The sequence below is a fragment of the Triticum dicoccoides genome, chromosome 7B, assembly GCF_002162155.2.
Source record: "Triticum dicoccoides isolate Atlit2015 ecotype Zavitan chromosome 7B, WEW_v2.0, whole genome shotgun sequence".
Lineage (NCBI taxonomy): Eukaryota > Viridiplantae > Streptophyta > Magnoliopsida > Poales > Poaceae > Triticum > Triticum dicoccoides.
In genome coordinates, this window is record NC_041393.1 from 71,478,061 (window position 1) to 71,483,663 (window position 5,603).

Genomic DNA, 5,603 nt, shown 5'->3' on the forward strand with positions numbered 1-5,603 from the left:
GGCAGCCCCAGTGCATGTAGCTCCCGCTTGCGCAGGGTCTGGGGAAATAGTTTGTGGAAAATCAAAATGAGAATTCAAAGCAGAAGATTTACACATGACGATGACCCATGTTAATTAAGTTGTATAAACAGCAACATTAACATGAGAGTAGCCTAGAAATATAAATTTATCATACATTGGCACAACTTTTGTTGCTTGGAAATCAGTGCTGGAGAAACAGTCGTATGTGTCATAAAAAGACGCATTATCAAGTGCAAGAAGGTTTTCTAAAAAAATCATAGTAAGAAGGCAAGTCACTGATTCTGAGTGGTAGTGAGCATCCGAGTTACCTGGAAGGTGAAATGTTCAAGGCCAATAGCTACGGATGTGCTTGTGATATGACTTCCAAGAGCGAATGAAAACACTACAACCTAACTATTAGTTTACAGCAAACGGAAAGCATACATGATATAAGGAAGCCAAACATTACATATGTACCATTCTAAAATAAGCTGTATTTGATGCCATGAATGAGACATCGCCTATTATGGCAATATAAATTGAGAGATTTTGCCTACTCAAAAGACTTACTGAAGTGTCACAGTAAGTAATAATTAACCAAAATGTTTTTAGTATCTCAACAATAAGAATATTATATAAGTATACTGCCGTCAAAAAACTATATGTTTACTTCTCACAAAAATTAACTATACGTTAACAAATATAGTCTACTAACTGATTCTGAGTGGTAGTGAGCATCCGAGTTACCTGGAAGGTGAAATGTTCAAGGCCAATAGCTACGGATGTGCTTGTGATATGACTTCCAAGAGCGAATGAAAACACTACAACCTAACTATTAGTTTACAGCAAACGGAAAGCATACATGATATTATGAAGCCAAACATTACATATGTACCATTCTAAAATAAGCTGTATTTGATGCCATGAATGAGACATCGCCTATTATGGCAATATAAATTGAGAAATTTTGCCTACTCAAAAGACTTACTGAAGTGTCACAGTAAGTAATAATTAACCAAAATGTTTTTAGTATCTCAACAATAAGAATATTATATAAGTATACTGCCGTCAAAAAACTATATGTTTACTTCTCACAAAAAATAACTATACGTTAACAAATATAGTCTACTAACTGAGACAACTTCGTGCGACAATCCATTTCTACAAAAGCATGAGGTGAATTGAGTTTTTGTACGCTGCTACAAATAGTATGTGCCCTTGCAAATTAATTGGTGGCAAAAAATTCTTTTGCAAAGACATATCCGAGCCAAAGCAAAGAGCCAAAGAAGAGAGATATCTGAACGGAGTAAGATTCAGCCAACATACTGTATCTGAATCGAGTAAGTGTCAGCCAACATATTGCAAGAAGTTAAAATAACTGGAAAATACCTGAGCAGGTATTTGTGCATTTCGATCTTGCCTACGCACATTAGGGTGCCTGGTAAGCAATGTGTTCAAGCAATCACTAAGAAAATTTAACTCACTATCAGTAACTTCAGGGCAAGAAAATATAATGACTACCTTTGTGAGGCCACCACTTCCATCCAAGCATCCTTAACTCTAGGATACACCCCCCAAACAAATGTCCTCATTGTGAAATACAACAAGCAGTTATCCTGTGAGGACAAAAAGTCTGTCTCAAAAGTATACAATATATTTTGCATGTAAGATTTAGGTCTGAGAAGTTGCCTTGTCATTTAAATGTAGGGTTTCAGTCACAGCGAAAACAAAAGGGTGTCAACCAAGAAATCATATGACACCCAATTTACTATGACCAAATTGCTGCTTTTTTCTTGTAATGAAGTTCACCCAATTGAAGAGATGGCAACTGACCAATGACCAATCCACTGGCTCGCTGCCACCCACTTTCTCCCACCGCGGCTCAGCGCATGGCAAGAGGGTGAAATCCCCTGCACCCAGCAAAGAACAAGAGTGATTAGCCCGCAACCAGCCAATAGAGAAGGATGACAGGGTGGTCACCTTTGATACTTTGCGGCTTAAAGTATTTGCTGAGATCTTCCCATGTAGCTTTTAGACTTTATAACAACAACCTATAGTGATATATATGATTAAAAGCACAATTAAATTATTACCCAAAGACAGCACAAATTGATATGATGCTTTAGACTTGAATATACACTCCCTGGTTTAACATTTTCATGAACATTGGGTGAGCATGCTTGTAACCCAAAAAGGGATCAAAGCGACAGTACAAAGAACTTCTTGAGATAGTAATTAATTGCAAGAATGTGGTTAGCTCAATCAATCCCGGCCAAGCAAAAAATAAAATGGTAGATCACGAATATATGAATCGTTTAGAAGTGGATCAGTCCTATCAACTGATCTGTTGTCGGCGTTTTGTTTGCTTCTTTTGCACTGTTTTGTTAGATAGAGCACCAGATGGTTTACTGACACTCATAAATATGTGTGACTACCAGCCAAGATCTTATCCTTAGTTGCAGCATTTGATGCGTTGAATACACATGTTATATCACAATATAGTTGGCAAGTTACTCCATTGAAAATTACATAAGTATATTCCCATATAGAATAGTATCACTGTATTAGAGGCTCATTGTGCACCTGTAGAGCTGCTCTCTGAGAATTATTAAAGCGACTTGGTGATTCAAAACGAGTGAGGATAGCCTAATTGTTGCATCCCCAAAACTATACGGCCCACGAATACAAAATATCAGCAAGTATGTTCTCTCAAGGATTTTTTCGAAGATGTTCTCCCAAGAAAATTTCAGCAACTTCAACTTGAGAACTCTATCTAAGTAATTGCCGACCAAAATATTTGGTAAAACAGTGTTAGAGCATACCGTATTACCAGCATCCCCAATCAGATCAGCTATCTGCTCAGATATGACATCCTTCCTGTTTTCATCCAACACAACAACCCAATCATACGCACTACCATCAGAACAATTAGACTGCTAGAATCTAATGGATGAGTGAGCTATTTATTAGGTAAAGACAGGTAAGCGTTCAAACATACAAAATCTTCAGCTTTGAGCTGCTGCATCATAGACGAATCTTCTGCTCCAATTTGCACCTTCACATATCTGAAAAGTAAATTATATCACATGACGACATCAACAATCAAATTTATCATGAACAAGTTATGGTTTATTAATTTCAAATTCTGTAAGGCGGTAGTATAAATCAGAAGAAACATAATTAAGTGTATGGCAAGTGAACTTGGCACCTGATAAATTCTACAGGCCAATATATGACCACGGGACACAAATTTACATAAATGAACTTCACCTCTTGTGCAGGAGACCAACCCCAACCCCTATCCAACACATGAATATTCAAACTTGGTCCTATCTGAGCCATCTTGAGTTGAACTGAGAACCAGTAAAATGATCCATCATGACCAAATGCTTTAACATCGACATTTTCCTGCACCAGATAAGTGGCACCGAATCAGCAAAGTGTAGTGTTCATGCCTTAACACAAACAAATTGAGTGTAAACTTCGCAAGATTCTGCTCTGTCGGAGACATTACGTGGACGATGAAATTACCAAAGAGAAAAAGCTCATTATAATACCCAAATCAGTTCACCCGCATCACCAATATAGGAAATAGACAACGATTTTTCCCCAAGAACATGAACCTGCAGCACTGAAAAAAACTACAGACATGACCCAATCAATCTGTACCTGCGAGATTATGTGAATCAGCCAAATGGATAATAAGAAAAAAGGTTTTGCTAAAGGCCTAAAGCACATCTAGATAATAAGATAGCACACAAATCTTGCAATATCTACAACATGGCAAACACATGGTTTAATTGATTGACAAGCAGTCAAGGTAATTCAGCAGCAATATGTATAAACCAACCTGAATAGTTGAATTAGGGGGCTCGGTCAACAGCCATGCTTGCATGCGTTTCAGCTCAAGAGAAAAGGGCATGAAGTCCTGACCTTCAGATTAAGTTCCGGTATAAACTGCAGGTACCACAAACTCAATCCGATATGCCAGAATCATGTGGAGATGAAGAGAGACGAAATAAAAGAAAGCTCGCAGTGCAGACCAGGGTGAGAGAGAGGGAGACGAACCTGTAGGTCGAGCCAACGCCATCGGAATCAGCAAAACCAAAGAGGAGGATGACCTCGTGTGGGGCAACAGCGGCCTGCACTCCTTTCTGACAAGCGAGAGGAGGGAAAGGCAGGTCGGGATGGAGGTTGTGGAGCTCGATCCACGGGCGGATGTGGAGGAGGCGATGCCGCGCGGCAGGTCGGGCCCCTCGCCGGACAGCACGCCATCCGGTTTTGGCGGCGACGACCGCATGTTAGCCGGTCGCCGCTGCTGGCGGCGGAGGGAGGCGACGTCCCCAGGCGCCGCGCGATGGGCCGCTTCGCCGACCTCAACCATGGGTGGTGGGTGGGAGCGTCGCCCAGGCGGCTGTGGCGGCGCTGGAGAGGGAGGAGGGGCGCTGGAGGCGAAGGGAGGTGGAGGACGTGCGGTGTGAGGGTTTCGCTCGACAACTTTTTCTTTCTTTCTTTTTTTCCCTCTTACTTATTCCTTGCCCAACCCATGCATTCGACGTGGCACGCGCGAGCAACCTCCCTTGATGCACATCTTATTGTTTTGGATTGCTTATCTTTCATGCACAGAATTTATTCTTCAGGGATTGATTGTTTTAGTATTGGTGTGGTGATTTCTGATATTAAAATTGCGGTTGTTGCCTTCAATTCGGTGATCTTCAACCACGTACATCGCCATTTAAATATTCCTGTTCATTTGTTAGCTAGAGCTTGTGCGTATTCAGTTAGTCCATGTGTTGTCTTTTCTGTTCGAACTGCATCCGGGGAACTCTGCATAACGTTGTTGAGTAATCAATAAAATTGGTCTTCTAACATGAGTCGTGTTGTTACTGTTTCTAACAAATTACTCCCTCCCGCGAGAGTAATGAGCCACGAATTTGATGGACTAAGGGCATCTCTCAAGTCGCCCGCAACCGTCCGAACCGCGTTGTTCGAACGTGTCAACGTGGTCCTGCATCGGTTCGCAAGCCGGTTCGAGCGTGTTTTTTTCTGTAATTTGAAGACAAACTGGGGGGCTTTGTAGGTGTTCGGACCGCTGCCATGCCCGACCCCGACTAACCTGGGCCAAACCCGCCTCCCTTGTCACGTGCTTTCCCGCCGACGCCAGCTGCATGCATTCATGTCATTGTAGAGCGGCCACTCCATATTGACGTTGGCTCACAATAGACGCGACCTCTCACTGGTGTTGGGCATTGAAGCGGCGGGCCGACCTCAGAGCGCCGCCAGCGCCGCGTCCCCGACGTCCGCACATGTTCAATGCCAAAGAGACGTTTACTGGACGGGATGGGATTGATATCTACCATGCCCATTCAATGCATGTCCCTTCGTATGGCGTCATTAAGTAGGCTCGCCGGCTGAGGAACCAACTCTGACCTCGCGCATTGACGCACCCGGACGCTTGGCATGAATCCGCTATTTAATGACGGCCACACCCAGCTTACTCCACACCACAACACATCCGCTCCACATCCCTCCTCCCTTGCATCACATCCTCCATGACAGGAAGGAGTAGAGCTTTGTGGGAGAGCCTGTCATCGGAGCAGAAG

The 5,603-nt window shown here is 42.6% G+C and overlaps 1 long non-coding RNA gene across 7 annotated transcripts in view; it reads right to left on the reverse strand.

Moving 5' to 3' along the window:
• LOC119341061 overlaps positions 1-4,559 on the reverse strand; it is a 5,841-nt gene extending 1,282 nt beyond the window's left edge. For 2 of the 7 annotated variants that reach the window (XR_005164867.1, XR_005164861.1), the window contains exons 1-10: positions 4,069-4,559; positions 3,851-3,957; positions 3,558-3,669; positions 3,271-3,408; positions 2,999-3,065; positions 2,823-2,877; positions 1,981-2,051; positions 1,834-1,910; positions 1,522-1,616; positions 1,390-1,438 (exon numbers count right to left, since the gene is read on the reverse strand). This is a non-coding gene — a long non-coding RNA (uncharacterized LOC119341061). Of the gene's footprint in view, positions 1-6; positions 822-1,389; positions 1,439-1,521; positions 1,617-1,833; positions 1,911-1,980; positions 2,052-2,822; positions 2,878-2,998; positions 3,066-3,270; positions 3,409-3,531; positions 3,670-3,850; positions 3,958-4,068 lie in introns of those variants that run through there. The other 5 variants (XR_005164863.1, XR_005164862.1, XR_005164865.1 and 2 more) reach the window with 5 other exon arrangements.
• Between the last annotated feature and the right edge of the window lie 1,044 nt (positions 4,560-5,603).